Here is a 14,829-nt window from a genome sequence, read left to right as displayed (position 1 = left end):
AAAGGGGGCGCGGACAGTGTGCCGAAACCCGGGATCGAACCAGGGACCTTTAGATCTTCAGTCTAACGCTCTCCCAACTGAGCTATTTCGGCACCCTCGGCGGGGCGGTCGGTGAAGAGTGACGCTGGTACAACAATGCTGCAGGTTCAATGCGTAAAATGGCCGAGTTGCCCACGTGCTGCCGAAGATATGGATGATAGGAAAGATACTCTGTCAGAAAGCACAGCAATTTATCTCTGGCAGTTTTCTCTCCTCCAATACGCCATCCCTCAACAAGAGGTGACTGGAGTTGTCTTTAAATTCAAGTATCACATTGCTGCTCGCTTGTAGTAACTCTGGCCCATTGGAATTCCTCCCAGCACGATCGCTGAGCGACATCGATGTATCCGGCGCGCTGTGGGGCGCCCTGGCAGCCGGCACCGTCTCCTCGTTAGTATAGTGGCCAGTATCCCCGCCTGTCACGCGGGAGACCGGGGTTTGATTCCCCGACGGGGAGTTTGCCCTCTTGTTCTTCCCACAGACAAAACAAAGCAAACTTCAGGTAAAAGGAGTCTTGTCCCGCATCTCTCACGGGGAGGCGAAAGGGTAACAGCGCGCTCTTGATGTTGGCTTTTCACTTTTCTCCTGCACAGTCAGTAATCTACGCAAATGAAGAACAAATGACCATTGGCAGCAATGTTCCCGCACGGCGGGTTTTGTAGAGGGTGAAATCTGGGGAACTTGTTTGCCACAGTGCTTTATCAAAAAAATGGCAGAAATCCTCAGAAGTTGATTGCGTCATGCGAGCGGGGTTTTATCACCCACCAGACTGTTGAGCGGTCAGCAGGCTCAGGTAGGGAGGTCAGGACAATTCACAAAAAAGGGGGCGCGGACAGTGTGCCGAAACCCGGGATCGAACCAGGGACCTTTAGATCTTCAGTCTAACGCTCTCCCAACTGAGCTATTTCGGCACCCTCGGCGGTGCGGTCGGTGAAGAGTGACGCTGGTACAACAATGCTGCAGGTTCAATGCGTAAAATGGCCGAGTTGCCCACGTGCTGCCGAAGATATGGATGATAGGAAAGATACTCTGTCAGAAAGCACAGCAATTTATCTCTGGCAGTTTTCTCTCCTCCAATACAGCCATCCCTCAACAAGAGGTGACTGGAGTTGTCTTTAAATTCAAGTATCACATTGCTGCTCGCTTGTAGTAACTCTGGCCCATTGGAATTCCTCCCAGCACGATCGCTGAGCGACATCGATGTATCCGGCGCGCTGTGGGGCGCTCTGGCAGCCGGCACCGTCTCCTCGTTAGTATAGTGGCCAGTATCCCCGCCTGTCACGCGGGAGACCGGGGTTCGATTCCCCGACGGGGAGTTTGCCCTCTTGTTCTTCCCACAGACAAAACAAAGCAAACTTCAGGTAAAAGGAGTCTTGTCCCGCATCTCTCACAGGGAGGCGAAAGGGTAACAGCGCGCTCTTGATGTTGGCTTTTCACTTTTCTCCTGCACAGTCAGTAATCTACGCAAATGAAGAACAAATGACCATTGGCAGCAATGTTCCCGCACGGCGGGTTTTGTAGAGGGTGAAATCTGGGGAACTTGTTTGCCACAGTGCTTTATCAAAAAAATGGCAGAAATCCTCAGAAGTTGATTGCGTCATGCGAGAGGGGTTTTATCACCCACCAGACTGTTGAGCGGTCAGCAGGCTCAGGTAGGGAGGTCAGGACAATTCACAAAAAAGGGGGCGCGGACAGTGTGCCGAAACCCGGGATCGAACCAGGGACCTTTAGATCTTCAGTCTAACGCTCTCCCAACTGAGCTATTTCGGCACCCTCGGCGGGGCGGTCGGTGAAGAGTGACGCTGGTACAACAATGCTGCAGGTTCAATGCGTAAAATGGCCGAGTTGCCCACGTGCTGCCGAAGATATGGATGATAGGAAAGATACTCTGTCAGAAAGCACAGCAATTTATCTCTGGCAGTTTTCTCTCCTCCAATACGCCATCCCTCAACAAGAGGTGACTGGAGTTGTCTTTAAATTCAAGTATCACATTGCTGCTCGCTTGTAGTAACTCTGGCCCATTGGAATTCCTCCCAGCACGATCGCTGAGCGACATCGATGTATCCGGCGCGCTGTGGGGCGCTCTGGCAGCCGGCACCGTCTCCTCGTTAGTATAGTGGCCAGTATCCCCGCCTGTCACGCGGGAGACCGGGGTTCGATTCCCCGACGGGGAGTTTGCCCTCTTGTTCTTCCCACAGACAAAACAAAGCAAACTTCAGGTAAAAGGAGTCTTGTCCCGCATCTCTCACGGGGAGGCGAAAGGGTAACAGCGCGCTCTTGATGTTGGCTTTTCACTTTTCTCCTGCACAGTCAGTAATCTACGCAAATGAAGAACAAATGACCATTGGCAGCAATGTTCCCGCACGGCGGGTTTTGTAGAGGGTGAAATCTGGGGAACTTGTTTGCCACAGTGCTTTATCAAAAAAATGGCAGAAATCCTCAGAAGTTGATTGCGTCATGCGAGCGGGGTTTTATCACCCACCAGACTGTTGAGCGGTCAGCAGGCTCAGGTAGGGAGGTCAGGACAATTCACAAAAAAGGGGGCGCGGACAGTGTGCCGAAACCCGGGATCGAACCAGGGACCTTTAGATCTTCAGTCTAACGCTCTCCCAACTGAGCTATTTCGGCACCCTCGGCGGGGCGGTCGGTGAAGAGTGACGCTGGTACAACAATGCTGCAGGTTCAATGCGTAAAATGGCCGAGTTGCCCACGTGCTGCCGAAGATATGGATGATAGGAAAGATACTCTGTCAGAAAGCACAGCAATTTATCTCTGGCAGTTTTCTCTCCTCCAATACGCCATCCCTCAACAAGAGGTGACTGGAGTTGTCTTTAAATTCAAGTATCACATTGCTGCTCGCTTGTAGTAACTCTGGCCCATTGGAATTCCTCCCAGCACGATCGCTGAGCGACATCGATGTATCCGGCGCGCTGTGGGGCGCCCTGGCAGCCGGCACCGTCTCCTCGTTAGTATAGTGGCCAGTATCCCCGCCTGTCACGCGGGAGACCGGGGTTCGATTCCCCGACGGGGAGTTTGCCCTCTTGTTCTTCCCACAGACAAAACAAAGCAAACTTCAGGTAAAAGGAGTCTTGTCCCGCATCTCTCACGGGGAGGCGAAAGGGTAACAGCGCGCTCTTGATGTTGGCTTTTCACTTTTCTCCTGCACAGTCAGTAATCTACGCAAATGAAGAACAAATGACCATTGGCAGCAATGTTCCCGCACGGCGGGTTTTGTAGAGGGTGAAATCTGGGGAACTTGTTTGCCACAGTGCTTTATCAAAAAAATGGCAGAAATCCTCAGAAGTTGATTGCGTCATGCGAGCGGGGTTTTATCACCCACCAGACTGTTGAGCGGTCAGCAGGCTCAGGTAGGGAGGTCAGGACAATTCACAAAAAAGGGGGCGCGGACAGTGTGCCGAAACCCGGGATCGAACCAGGGACCTTTAGATCTTCAGTCTAACGCTCTCCCAACTGAGCTATTTCGGCACCCTCGGCGGGGCGGTCGGTGAAGAGTGACGCTGGTACAACAATGCTGCAGGTTCAATGCGTAAAATGGCCGAGTTGCCCACGTGCTGCCGAAGATATGGATGATAGGAAAGATACTCTGTCAGAAAGCACAGCAATTTATCTCTGGCAGTTTTCTCTCCTCCAATACGCCATCCCTCAACAAGAGGTGACTGGAGTTGTCTTTAAATTCAAGTATCACATTGCTGCTCGCTTGTAGTAACTCTGGCCCATTGGAATTCCTCCCAGCACGATCGCTGAGCGACATCGATGTATCCGGCGCGCTGTGGGGCGCCCTGGCAGCCGGCACCGTCTCCTCGTTAGTATAGTGGCCAGTATCCCAGCCTGTCACGCGGGAGACCGGGGTTCGATTCCCCGACGGGGAGTTTGCCCTCTTGTTCTTCCCACAGACAAAACAAAGCAAACTTCAGGTAAAAGGAGTCTTGTCCCGCATCTCTCACGGGGAGGCGAAAGGGTAACAGCGCGCTCTTGATGTTGGCTTTTCACTTTTCTCCTGCACAGTCAGTAATCTACGCAAATGAAGAACAAATGACCATTGGCAGCAATGTTCCCGCACGGCGGGTTTTGTAGAGGGTGAAATCTGGGGAACTTGTTTGCCACAGTGCTTTATCAAAAAAATGGCAGAAATCCTCAGAAGTTGATTGCGTCATGCGAGCGGGGTTTTATCACCCACCAGACTGTTGAGCGGTCAGCAGGCTCAGGTAGGGAGGTCAGGACAATTCACAAAAAAGGGGGCGCGGACAGTGTGCCGAAACCCGGGATCGAACCAGGGACCTTTAGATCTTCAGTCTAACGCTCTCCCAACTGAGCTATTTCGGCACCCTCGGCGGGGCGGTCGGTGAAGAGTGACGCTGGTACAACAATGCTGCAGGTTCAATGCGTAAAATGGCCGAGTAGCCCACGTGCTGCCGAAGATATGGATGATAGGAAAGATACTCTGTCAGAAAGCACAGCAATTTATCTCTGGCAGTTTTCTCTCCTCCAATAACGCCATCCCTCAACAAGAGGTGACTGGAGTTGTCTTTAAATTCAAGTATCACATTGCTGCTCGCTTGTAGTAACTCTGGCCCATTGGAATTCCTCCCAGCACGATCGCTGAGCGACATCGATGTATCCGGCGCGCTGTGGGGCGCCCTGGCAGCCGGCACCGTCTCCTCGTTAGTATAGTGGCCAGTATCCCAGCCTGTCACGCGGGAGACCGGGGTTCGATTCCCCGACGGGGAGTTTGCCCTCTTGTTCTTCCCACAGACAAAACAAAGCAAACTTCAGGTAAAAGGAGTCTTGTCCCGCATCTCTCACGGGGAGGCGAAAGGGTAACAGCGCGCTCTTGATGTTGGCTTTTCACTTTTCTCCTGCACAGTCAGTAATCTACGCAAATGAAGAACAAATGACCATTGGCAGCAATGTTCCCGCACGGCGGGTTTTGTAGAGGGTGAAATCTGGGGAACTTGTTTGCCACAGTGCTTTATCAAAAAAATGGCAGAAATCCTCAGAAGTTGATTGCGTCATGCGAGCGGGGTTTTATCACCCACCAGACTGTTGAGCGGTCAGCAGGCTCAGGTAGGGAGGTCAGGACAATTCACAAAAAAGGGGGCGCGGACAGTGTGCCGAAACCCGGGATCGAACCAGGGACCTTTAGATCTTCAGTCTAACGCTCTCCCAACTGAGCTATTTCGGCACCCTCGGCGGGGCGGTCGGTGAAGAGTGACGCTGGTACAACAATGCTGCAGGTTCAATGCGTAAAATGGCCGAGTAGCCCACGTGCTGCCGAAGATATGGATGATAGGAAAGATACTCTGTCAGAAAGCACAGCAATTTATCTCTGGCAGTTTTCTCTCCTCCAATAACGCCATCCCTCAACAAGAGGTGACTGGAGTTGTCTTTAAATTCAAGTATCACATTGCTGCTCGCTTGTAGTAACTCTGGCCCATTGGAATTCCTCCCAGCACGATCGCTGAGCGACATCGATGTATCCGGCGCGCTGTGCGGCGCTCTGGCAGCCGGCACCGTCTCCTCGTTAGTATAGTGGCCAGTATCCCAGCCTGTCACGCGGGAGACCGGGGTTCGATTCCCCGACGGGGAGTTTGCCCTCTTGTTCTTCCCACAGACAAAACAAAGCAAACTTCAGGTAAAAGGAGTCTTGTCCCGCATCTCTCACGGGGAGGCGAAAGGGTAACAGCGCGCTCTTGATGTTGGCTTTTCACTTTTCTCCTGCACAGTCAGTAATCTACGCAAATGAAGAACAAATGACCATTGGCAGCAATGTTCCCGCACGGCGGGTTTTGTAGAGGGTGAAATCTGGGGAACTTGTTTGCCACAGTGCTTTATCAAAAAAATGGCAGAAATCCTCAGAAGTTGATTGCGTCATGCGAGCGGGGTTTTATCACCCACCAGACTGTTGAGCGGTCAGCAGGCTCAGGTAGGGAGGTCAGGACAATTCACAAAAAAGGGGGCGCGGACAGTGTGCCGAAACCCGGGATCGAACCAGGGACCTTTAGATCTTCAGTCTAACGCTCTCCCAACTGAGCTATTTCGGCACCCTCGGCGGGGCGGTCGGTGAAGAGTGACGCTGGTACAACAATGCTGCAGGTTCAATGCGTAAAATGGCCGAGTAGCCCACGTGCTGCCGAAGATATGGATGATAGGAAAGATACTCTGTCAGAAAGCACAGCAATTTATCTCTGGCAGTTTTCTCTCCTCCAATACAGCCATCCCTCAACAAGAGGTGACTGGAGTTGTCTTTAAATTCAAGTATCACATTGCTGCTCGCTTGTAGTAACTCTGGCCCATTGGAATTCCTCCCAGCACGATCGCTGAGCGACATCGATGTATCCGGCGCGCTGTGGGGCGCTCTGGCAGCCGGCACCGTCTCCTCGTTAGTATAGTGGCCAGTATCCCCGCCTGTCACGCGGGAGACCGGGGTTCGATTCCCCGACGGGGAGTTTGCCCTCTTGTTCTTCCCACAGACAAAACAAAGCAAACTTCAGGTAAAAGGAGTCTTGTCCCGCATCTCTCACGGGGAGGCGAAAGGGTAACAGCGCGCTCTTGATGTTGGCTTTTCACTTTTCTCCTGCACAGTCAGTAATCTACGCAAATGAAGAACAAATGACCATTGGCAGCAATGTTCCCGCACGGCGGGTTTTGTAGAGGGTGAAATCTGGGGAACTTGTTTGCCACAGTGCTTTATCAAAAAAATGGCAGAAATCCTCAGAAGTTGATTGCGTCATGCGAGCGGGGTTTTATCACCCACCAGACTGTTGAGCGGTCAGCAGGCTCAGGTAGGGAGGTCAGGACAATTCACAAAAAAGGGGGCGCGGACAGTGTGCCGAAACCCGGGATCGAACCAGGGACCTTTAGATCTTCAGTCTAACGCTCTCCCAACTGAGCTATTTCGGCACCCTCGGCGGGGCGGTCGGTGAAGAGTGACGCTGGTACAACAATGCTGCAGGTTCAATGCGTAAAATGGCCGAGTTGCCCACGTGCTGCCGAAGATATGGATGATAGGAAAGATACTCTGTCAGAAAGCACAGCAATTTATCTCTGGCAGTTTTCTCTCCTCCAATAACGCCATCCCTCAACAAGAGGTGACTGGAGTTGTCTTTAAATTCAAGTATCACATTGCTGCTCGCTTGTAGTAACTCTGGCCCATTGGAATTCCTCCCAGCACGATCGCTGAGCGACATCGATGTATCCGGCGCGCTGTGGGGCGCTCTGGCAGCCGGCACCGTCTCCTCGTTAGTATAGTGGCCAGTATCCCCGCCTGTCACGCGGGAGACCGGGGTTCGATTCCCCGACGGGGAGTTTGCCCTCTTGTTCTTCCCACAGACAAAACAAAGCAAACTTCAGGTAAAAGGAGTCTTGTCCCGCATCTCTCACGGGGAGGCGAAAGGGTAACAGCGCGCTCTTGATGTTGGCTTTTCACTTTTCTCCTGCACAGTCAGTAATCTACGCAAATGAAGAACAAATGACCATTGGCAGCAATGTTCCCGCACGGCGGGTTTTGTAGAGGGTGAAATCTGGGGAACTTGTTTGCCACAGTGCTTTATCAAAAAAATGGCAGAAATCCTCAGAAGTTGATTGCGTCATGCGAGCGGGGTTTTATCACCCACCAGACTGTTGAGCGGTCAGCAGGCTCAGGTAGGGAGGTCAGGACAATTCACAAAAAAGGGGGCGCGGACAGTGTGCCGAAACCCGGGATCGAACCAGGGACCTTTAGATCTTCAGTCTAACGCTCTCCCAACTGAGCTATTTCGGCACCCTCGGCGGGGCGGTCGGTGAAGAGTGACGCTGGTACAACAATGCTGCAGGTTCAATGCGTAAAATGGCCGAGTAGCCCACGTGCTGCCGAAGATATGGATGATAGGAAAGATACTCTGTCAGAAAGCACAGCAATTTATCTCTGGCAGTTTTCTCTCCTCCAATACAGCCATCCCTCAACAAGAGGTGACTGGAGTTGTCTTTAAATTCAAGTATCACATTGCTGCTCGCTTGTAGTAACTCTGGCCCCTTGGAATTCCTCCCAGCACGATCGCTGAGCGACATCGATGTATCCGGCGCGCTGTGGGGCGCCCTGGCAGCCGGCACCGTCTCCTCGTTAGTATAGTGGCCAGTATCCCCGCCTGTCACGCGGGAGACCGGGGTTCGATTCCCCGACGGGGAGTTTGCCCTCTTGTTCTTCCCACAGACAAAACAAAGCAAACTTCAGGTAAAAGGAGTCTTGTCCCGCATCTCTCACGGGGAGGCGAAAGGGTAACAGCGCGCTCTTGATGTTGGCTTTTCACTTTTCTCCTGCACAGTCAGTAATCTACGCAAATGAAGAACAAATGACCATTGGCAGCAATGTTCCCGCACGGCGGGTTTTGTAGAGGGTGAAATCTGGGGAACTTGTTTGCCACAGTGCTTTATCAAAAAAATGGCAGAAATCCTCAGAAGTTGATTGCGTCATGCGAGCGGGGTTTTATCACCCACCAGACTGTTGAGCGGTCAGCAGGCTCAGGTAGGGAGGTCAGGACAATTCACAAAAAAGGGGGCGCGGACAGTGTGCCGAAACCCGGGATCGAACCAGGGACCTTTAGATCTTCAGTCTAACGCTCTCCCAACTGAGCTATTTCGGCACCCTCGGCGGGGCGGTCGGTGAAGAGTGACGCTGGTACAACAATGCTGCAGGTTCAATGCGTAAAATGGCCGAGTTGCCCACGTGCTGCCGAAGATATGGATGATAGGAAAGATACTCTGTCAGAAAGCACAGCAATTTATCTCTGGCAGTTTTCTCTCCTCCAATAACGCCATCCCTCAACAAGAGGTGACTGGAGTTGTCTTTAAATTCAAGTATCACATTGCTGCTCGCTTGTAGTAACTCTGGCCCATTGGAATTCCTCCCAGCACGATCGCTGAGCGACATCGATGTATCCGGCGCGCTGTGGGGCGCTCTGGCAGCCGGCACCGTCTCCTCGTTAGTATAGTGGCCAGTATCCCCGCCTGTCACGCGGGAGACCGGGGTTCGATTCCCCGACGGGGAGTTTGCCCTCTTGTTCTTCCCACAGACAAAACAAAGCAAACTTCAGGTAAAAGGAGTCTTGTCCCGCATCTCTCACGGGGAGGCGAAAGGGTAACAGCGCGCTCTTGATGTTGGCTTTTCACTTTTCTCCTGCACAGTCAGTAATCTACGCAAATGAAGAACAAATGACCATTGGCAGCAATGTTCCCGCACGGCGGGTTTTGTAGAGGGTGAAATCTGGGGAACTTGTTTGCCACAGTGCTTTATCAAAAAAATGGCAGAAATCCTCAGAAGTTGATTGCGTCATGCGAGCGGGGTTTTATCACCCACCAGACTGTTGAGCGGTCAGCAGGCTCAGGTAGGGAGGTCAGGACAATTCACAAAAAAGGGGGCGCGGACAGTGTGCCGAAACCCGGGATCGAACCAGGGACCTTTAGATCTTCAGTCTAACGCTCTCCCAACTGAGCTATTTCGGCACCCTCGGCGGGGCGGTCGGTGAAGAGTGACGCTGGTACAACAATGCTGCAGGTTCAATGCGTAAAATGGCCGAGTAGCCCACGTGCTGCCGAAGATATGGATGATAGGAAAGATACTCTGTCAGAAAGCACAGCAATTTATCTCTGGCAGTTTTCTCTCCTCCAATACAGCCATCCCTCAACAAGAGGTGACTGGAGTTGTCTTTAAATTCAAGTATCACATTGCTGCTCGCTTGTAGTAACTCTGGCCCCTTGGAATTCCTCCCAGCACGATCGCTGAGCGACATCGATGTATCCGGCGCGCTGTGGGGCGCCCTGGCAGCCGGCACCGTCTCCTCGTTAGTATAGTGGCCAGTATCCCCGCCTGTCACGCGGGAGACCGGGGTTCGATTCCCCGACGGGGAGTTTGCCCTCTTGTTCTTCCCACAGACAAAACAAAGCAAACTTCAGGTAAAAGGAGTCTTGTCCCGCATCTCTCACGGGGAGGCGAAAGGGTAACAGCGCGCTCTTGATGTTGGCTTTTCACTTTTCTCCTGCACAGTCAGTAATCTACGCAAATGAAGAACAAATGACCATTGGCAGCAATGTTCCCGCACGGCGGGTTTTGTAGAGGGTGAAATCTGGGGAACTTGTTTGCCACAGTGCTTTATCAAAAAAATGGCAGAAATCCTCAGAAGTTGATTGCGTCATGCGAGCGGGGTTTTATCACCCACCAGACTGTTGAGCGGTCAGCAGGCTCAGGTAGGGAGGTCAGGACAATTCACAAAAAAGGGGGCGCGGACAGTGTGCCGAAACCCGGGATCGAACCAGGGACCTTTAGATCTTCAGTCTAACGCTCTCCCAACTGAGCTATTTCGGCACCCTCGGCGGGGCGGTCGGTGAAGAGTGACGCTGGTACAACAATGCTGCAGGTTCAATGCGTAAAATGGCCGAGTTGCCCACGTGCTGCCGAAGATATGGATGATAGGAAAGATACTCTGTCAGAAAGCACAGCAATTTATCTCTGGCAGTTTTCTCTCCTCCAATACGCCATCCCTCAACAAGAGGTGACTGGAGTTGTCTTTAAATTCAAGTATCACATTGCTGCTCGCTTGTAGTAACTCTGGCCCATTGGAATTCCTCCCAGCACGATCGCTGAGCGACATCGATGTATCCGGCGCGCTGTGGGGCGCCCTGGCAGCCGGCACCGTCTCCTCGTTAGTATAGTGGCCAGTATCCCAGCCTGTCACGCGGGAGACCGGGGTTCGATTCCCCGACGGGGAGTTTGCCCTCTTGTTCTTCCCACAGACAAAACAAAGCAAACTTCAGGTAAAAGGAGTCTTGTCCCGCATCTCTCACAGGGAGGCGAAAGGGTAACAGCGCGCTCTTGATGTTGGCTTTTCACTTTTCTCCTGCACAGTCAGTAATCTACGCAAATGAAGAACAAATGACCATTGGCAGCAATGTTCCCGCACGGCGGGTTTTGTAGAGGGTGAAATCTGGGGAACTTGTTTGCCACAGTGCTTTATCAAAAAAATGGCAGAAATCCTCAGAAGTTGATTGCGTCATGCGAGCGGGGTTTTATCACCCACCAGACTGTTGAGCGGTCAGCAGGCTCAGGTAGGGAGGTCAGGACAATTCACAAAAAAGGGGGCGCGGACAGTGTGCCGAAACCCGGGATCGAACCAGGGACCTTTAGATCTTCAGTCTAACGCTCTCCCAACTGAGCTATTTCGGCACCCTCGGCGGGGCGGTCGGTGAAGAGTGACGCTGGTACAACAATGCTGCAGGTTCAATGCGTAAAATGGCCGAGTAGCCCACGTGCTGCCGAAGATATGGATGATAGGAAAGATACTCTGTCAGAAAGCACAGCAATTTATCTCTGGCAGTTTTCTCTCCTCCAATAACGCCATCCCTCAACAAGAGGTGACTGGAGTTGTCTTTAAATTCAAGTATCACATTGCTGCTCGCTTGTAGTAACTCTGGCCCATTGGAATTCCTCCCAGCACGATCGCTGAGCGACATCGATGTATCCGGCGCGCTGTGGGGCGCTCTGGCAGCCGGCACCGTCTCCTCGTTAGTATAGTGGCCAGTATCCCCGCCTGTCACGCGGGAGACCGGGGTTCGATTCCCCGACGGGGAGTTTGCCCTCTTGTTCTTCCCACAGACAAAACAAAGCAAACTTCAGGTAAAAGGAGTCTTGTCCCGCATCTCTCACGGGGAGGCGAAAGGGTAACAGCGCGCTCTTGATGTTGGCTTTTCACTTTTCTCCTGCACAGTCAGTAATCTACGCAAATGAAGAACAAATGACCATTGGCAGCAATGTTCCCGCACGGCGGGTTTTGTAGAGGGTGAAATCTGGGGAACTTGTTTGCCACAGTGCTTTATCAAAAAAATGGCAGAAATCCTCAGAAGTTGATTGCGTCATGCGAGCGGGGTTTTATCACCCACCAGACTGTTGAGCGGTCAGCAGGCTCAGGTAGGGAGGTCAGGACAATTCACAAAAAAGGGGGCGCGGACAGTGTGCCGAAACCCGGGATCGAACCAGGGACCTTTAGATCTTCAGTCTAACGCTCTCCCAACTGAGCTATTTCGGCACCCTCGGCGGGGCGGTCGGTGAAGAGTGACGCTGGTACAACAATGCTGCAGGTTCAATGCGTAAAATGGCCGAGTAGCCCACGTGCTGCCGAAGATATGGATGATAGGAAAGATACTCTGTCAGAAAGCACAGCAATTTATCTCTGGCAGTTTTCTCTCCTCCAATAACGCCATCCCTCAACAAGAGGTGACTGGAGTTGTCTTTAAATTCAAGTATCACATTGCTGCTCGCTTGTAGTAACTCTGGCCCATTGGAATTCCTCCCAGCACGATCGCTGAGCGACATCGATGTATCCGGCGCGCTGTGGGGCGCTCTGGCAGCCGGCACCGTCTCCTCGTTAGTATAGTGGCCAGTATCCCCGCCTGTCACGCGGGAGACCGGGGTTCGATTCCCCGACGGGGAGTTTGCCCTCTTGTTCTTCCCACAGACAAAACAAAGCAAACTTCAGGTAAAAGGAGTCTTGTCCCGCATCTCTCACGGGGAGGCGAAAGGGTAACAGCGCGCTCTTGATGTTGGCTTTTCACTTTTCTCCTGCACAGTCAGTAATCTACGCAAATGAAGAACAAATGACCATTGGCAGCAATGTTCCCGCACGGCGGGTTTTGTAGAGGGTGAAATCTGGGGAACTTGTTTGCCACAGTGCTTTATCAAAAAAATGGCAGAAATCCTCAGAAGTTGATTGCGTCATGCGAGCGGGGTTTTATCACCCACCAGACTGTTGAGCGGTCAGCAGGCTCAGGTAGGGAGGTCAGGACAATTCACAAAAAAGGGGGCGCGGACAGTGTGCCGAAACCCGGGATCGAACCAAGGACCTTTAGATCTTCAGTCTAACGCTCTCCCAACTGAGCTATTTCGGCACCCTCGGCGGGGCGGTCGGTGAAGAGTGACGCTGGTACAACAATGCTGCAGGTTCAATGCGTAAAATGGCCGAGTAGCCCACGTGCTGCCGAAGATATGGATGATAGGAAAGATACTCTGTCAGAAAGCACAGCAATTTATCTCTGGCAGTTTTCTCTCCTCCAATACAGCCATCCCTCAACAAGAGGTGACTGGAGTTGTCTTTAAATTCAAGTATCACATTGCTGCTCGCTTGTAGTAACTCTGGCCCATTGGAATTCCTCCCAGCACGATCGCTGAGCGACATCGATGTATCCGGCGCGCTGTGGGGCGCCCTGGCAGCCGGCACCGTCTCCTCGTTAGTATAGTGGCCAGTATCCCCGCCTGTCACGCGGGAGACCGGGGTTCGATTCCCCGACGGGGAGTTTGCCCTCTTGTTCTTCCCACAGACAAAACAAAGCAAACTTCAGGTAAAAGGAGTCTTGTCCCGCATCTCTCACGGGGAGGCGAAAGGGTAACAGCGCGCTCTTGATGTTGGCTTTTCACTTTTCTCCTGCACAGTCAGTAATCTACGCAAATGAAGAACAAATGACCATTGGCAGCAATGTTCCCGCACGGCGGGTTTTGTAGAGGGTGAAATCTGGGGAACTTGTTTGCCACAGTGCTTTATCAAAAAAATGGCAGAAATCCTCAGAAGTTGATTGCGTCATGCGAGCGGGGTTTTATCACCCACCAGACTGTTGAGCGGTCAGCAGGCTCAGGTAGGGAGGTCAGGACAATTCACAAAAAAGGGGGCGCGGACAGTGTGCCGAAACCCGGGATCGAACCAGGGACCTTTAGATCTTCAGTCTAACGCTCTCCCAACTGAGCTATTTCGGCACCCTCGGCGGGGCGGTCGGTGAAGAGTGACGCTGGTACAACAATGCTGCAGGTTCAATGCGTAAAATGGCCGAGTAGCCCACGTGCTGCCGAAGATATGGATGATAGGAAAGATACTCTGTCAGAAAGCACAGCAATTTATCTCTGGCAGTTTTCTCTCCTCCAATACGCCATCCCTCAACAAGAGGTGACTGGAGTTGTCTTTAAATTCAAGTATCACATTGCTGCTCGCTTGTAGTAACTCTGGCCCATTGGAATTCCTCCCAGCACGATCGCTGAGCGACATCGATGTATCCGGCGCGCTGTGGGGCGCCCTGGCAGCCGGCACCGTCTCCTCGTTAGTATAGTGGCCAGTATCCCAGCCTGTCACGCGGGAGACCGGGGTTCGATTCCCCGACGGGGAGTTTGCCCTCTTGTTCTTCCCACAGACAAAACAAAGCAAACTTCAGGTAAAAGGAGTCTTGTCCCGCATCTCTCACAGGGAGGCGAAAGGGTAACAGCGCGCTCTTGATGTTGGCTTTTCACTTTTCTCCTGCACAGTCAGTAATCTACGCAAATGAAGAACAAATGACCATTGGCAGCAATGTTCCCGCACGGCGGGTTTTGTAGAGGGTGAAATCTGGGGAACTTGTTTGCCACAGTGCTTTATCAAAAAAATGGCAGAAATCCTCAGAAGTTGATTGCGTCATGCGAGCGGGGTTTTATCACCCACCAGACTGTTGAGCGGTCAGCAGGCTCAGGTAGGGAGGTCAGGACAATTCACAAAAAAGGGGGCGCGGACAGTGTGCCGAAACCCGGGATCGAACCAGGGACCTTTAGATCTTCAGTCTAACGCTCTCCCAACTGAGCTATTTCGGCACCCTCGGCGGGGCGGTCGGTGAAGAGTGACGCTGGTACAACAATGCTGCAGGTTCAATGCGTAAAATGGCCGAGTTGCCCACGTGCTGCCGAAGATATGGATGATAGGAAAGATACTCTGTCAGAAAGCACAGCAATTT

General features: G+C 52.4%; 17 non-coding genes across 17 annotated transcripts; all 17 read right to left on the bottom strand.

Annotated features, from left to right (window-relative positions):
- Window positions 1–19: 19 nt before the first annotated feature.
- Window positions 20–92, bottom strand: trnaf-gaa (transfer RNA phenylalanine (anticodon GAA)). Its single transcript has one exon. It is a non-coding gene; the product is annotated as a tRNA-Phe (tRNA).
- A 785-nt stretch (window positions 93–877) lies between these two features.
- trnaf-gaa (transfer RNA phenylalanine (anticodon GAA)) lies at window positions 878–950 on the bottom strand. The gene has a single exon. It is a non-coding gene; the product is annotated as a tRNA-Phe (tRNA).
- Window positions 951–1,736: 786 nt separating this feature from the next.
- Window positions 1,737–1,809, bottom strand: trnaf-gaa (transfer RNA phenylalanine (anticodon GAA)). The gene has a single exon. It is a non-coding gene; the product is annotated as a tRNA-Phe (tRNA).
- Window positions 1,810–2,594: 785 nt separating this feature from the next.
- trnaf-gaa (transfer RNA phenylalanine (anticodon GAA)) lies at window positions 2,595–2,667 on the bottom strand. The gene has a single exon. It is a non-coding gene; the product is annotated as a tRNA-Phe (tRNA).
- Window positions 2,668–3,452: 785 nt separating this feature from the next.
- On the bottom strand, window positions 3,453–3,525 carry trnaf-gaa (transfer RNA phenylalanine (anticodon GAA)). Its single transcript has one exon. It is a non-coding gene; the product is annotated as a tRNA-Phe (tRNA).
- A 785-nt stretch (window positions 3,526–4,310) lies between these two features.
- Window positions 4,311–4,383, bottom strand: trnaf-gaa (transfer RNA phenylalanine (anticodon GAA)). Its single transcript has one exon. It is a non-coding gene; the product is annotated as a tRNA-Phe (tRNA).
- A 786-nt stretch (window positions 4,384–5,169) lies between these two features.
- On the bottom strand, window positions 5,170–5,242 carry trnaf-gaa (transfer RNA phenylalanine (anticodon GAA)). Its single transcript has one exon. It is a non-coding gene; the product is annotated as a tRNA-Phe (tRNA).
- A 786-nt stretch (window positions 5,243–6,028) lies between these two features.
- Window positions 6,029–6,101, bottom strand: trnaf-gaa (transfer RNA phenylalanine (anticodon GAA)). Its single transcript has one exon. It is a non-coding gene; the product is annotated as a tRNA-Phe (tRNA).
- A 786-nt stretch (window positions 6,102–6,887) lies between these two features.
- On the bottom strand, window positions 6,888–6,960 carry trnaf-gaa (transfer RNA phenylalanine (anticodon GAA)). The gene has a single exon. It is a non-coding gene; the product is annotated as a tRNA-Phe (tRNA).
- Window positions 6,961–7,746: 786 nt separating this feature from the next.
- Window positions 7,747–7,819, bottom strand: trnaf-gaa (transfer RNA phenylalanine (anticodon GAA)). Its single transcript has one exon. It is a non-coding gene; the product is annotated as a tRNA-Phe (tRNA).
- Window positions 7,820–8,605: 786 nt separating this feature from the next.
- On the bottom strand, window positions 8,606–8,678 carry trnaf-gaa (transfer RNA phenylalanine (anticodon GAA)). Its single transcript has one exon. It is a non-coding gene; the product is annotated as a tRNA-Phe (tRNA).
- Window positions 8,679–9,464: 786 nt separating this feature from the next.
- trnaf-gaa (transfer RNA phenylalanine (anticodon GAA)) lies at window positions 9,465–9,537 on the bottom strand. The gene has a single exon. It is a non-coding gene; the product is annotated as a tRNA-Phe (tRNA).
- A 786-nt stretch (window positions 9,538–10,323) lies between these two features.
- trnaf-gaa (transfer RNA phenylalanine (anticodon GAA)) lies at window positions 10,324–10,396 on the bottom strand. The gene has a single exon. It is a non-coding gene; the product is annotated as a tRNA-Phe (tRNA).
- Window positions 10,397–11,181: 785 nt separating this feature from the next.
- trnaf-gaa (transfer RNA phenylalanine (anticodon GAA)) lies at window positions 11,182–11,254 on the bottom strand. Its single transcript has one exon. It is a non-coding gene; the product is annotated as a tRNA-Phe (tRNA).
- Window positions 11,255–12,040: 786 nt separating this feature from the next.
- trnaf-gaa (transfer RNA phenylalanine (anticodon GAA)) lies at window positions 12,041–12,113 on the bottom strand. The gene has a single exon. It is a non-coding gene; the product is annotated as a tRNA-Phe (tRNA).
- Window positions 12,114–13,758: 1,645 nt separating this feature from the next.
- On the bottom strand, window positions 13,759–13,831 carry trnaf-gaa (transfer RNA phenylalanine (anticodon GAA)). Its single transcript has one exon. It is a non-coding gene; the product is annotated as a tRNA-Phe (tRNA).
- Window positions 13,832–14,616: 785 nt separating this feature from the next.
- On the bottom strand, window positions 14,617–14,689 carry trnaf-gaa (transfer RNA phenylalanine (anticodon GAA)). Its single transcript has one exon. It is a non-coding gene; the product is annotated as a tRNA-Phe (tRNA).
- Between the last annotated feature and the right edge of the window lie 140 nt (window positions 14,690–14,829).

The sequence above is a fragment of the Conger conger genome, chromosome 15, assembly GCF_963514075.1.
Source record: "Conger conger chromosome 15, fConCon1.1, whole genome shotgun sequence".
Classification (NCBI taxonomy): domain Eukaryota; kingdom Metazoa; phylum Chordata; class Actinopteri; order Anguilliformes; family Congridae; genus Conger; species Conger conger.
The sequence above is the reverse complement of the archived record's forward strand: the minus strand, read 5'-3'. Positions and strand labels throughout refer to the sequence as shown.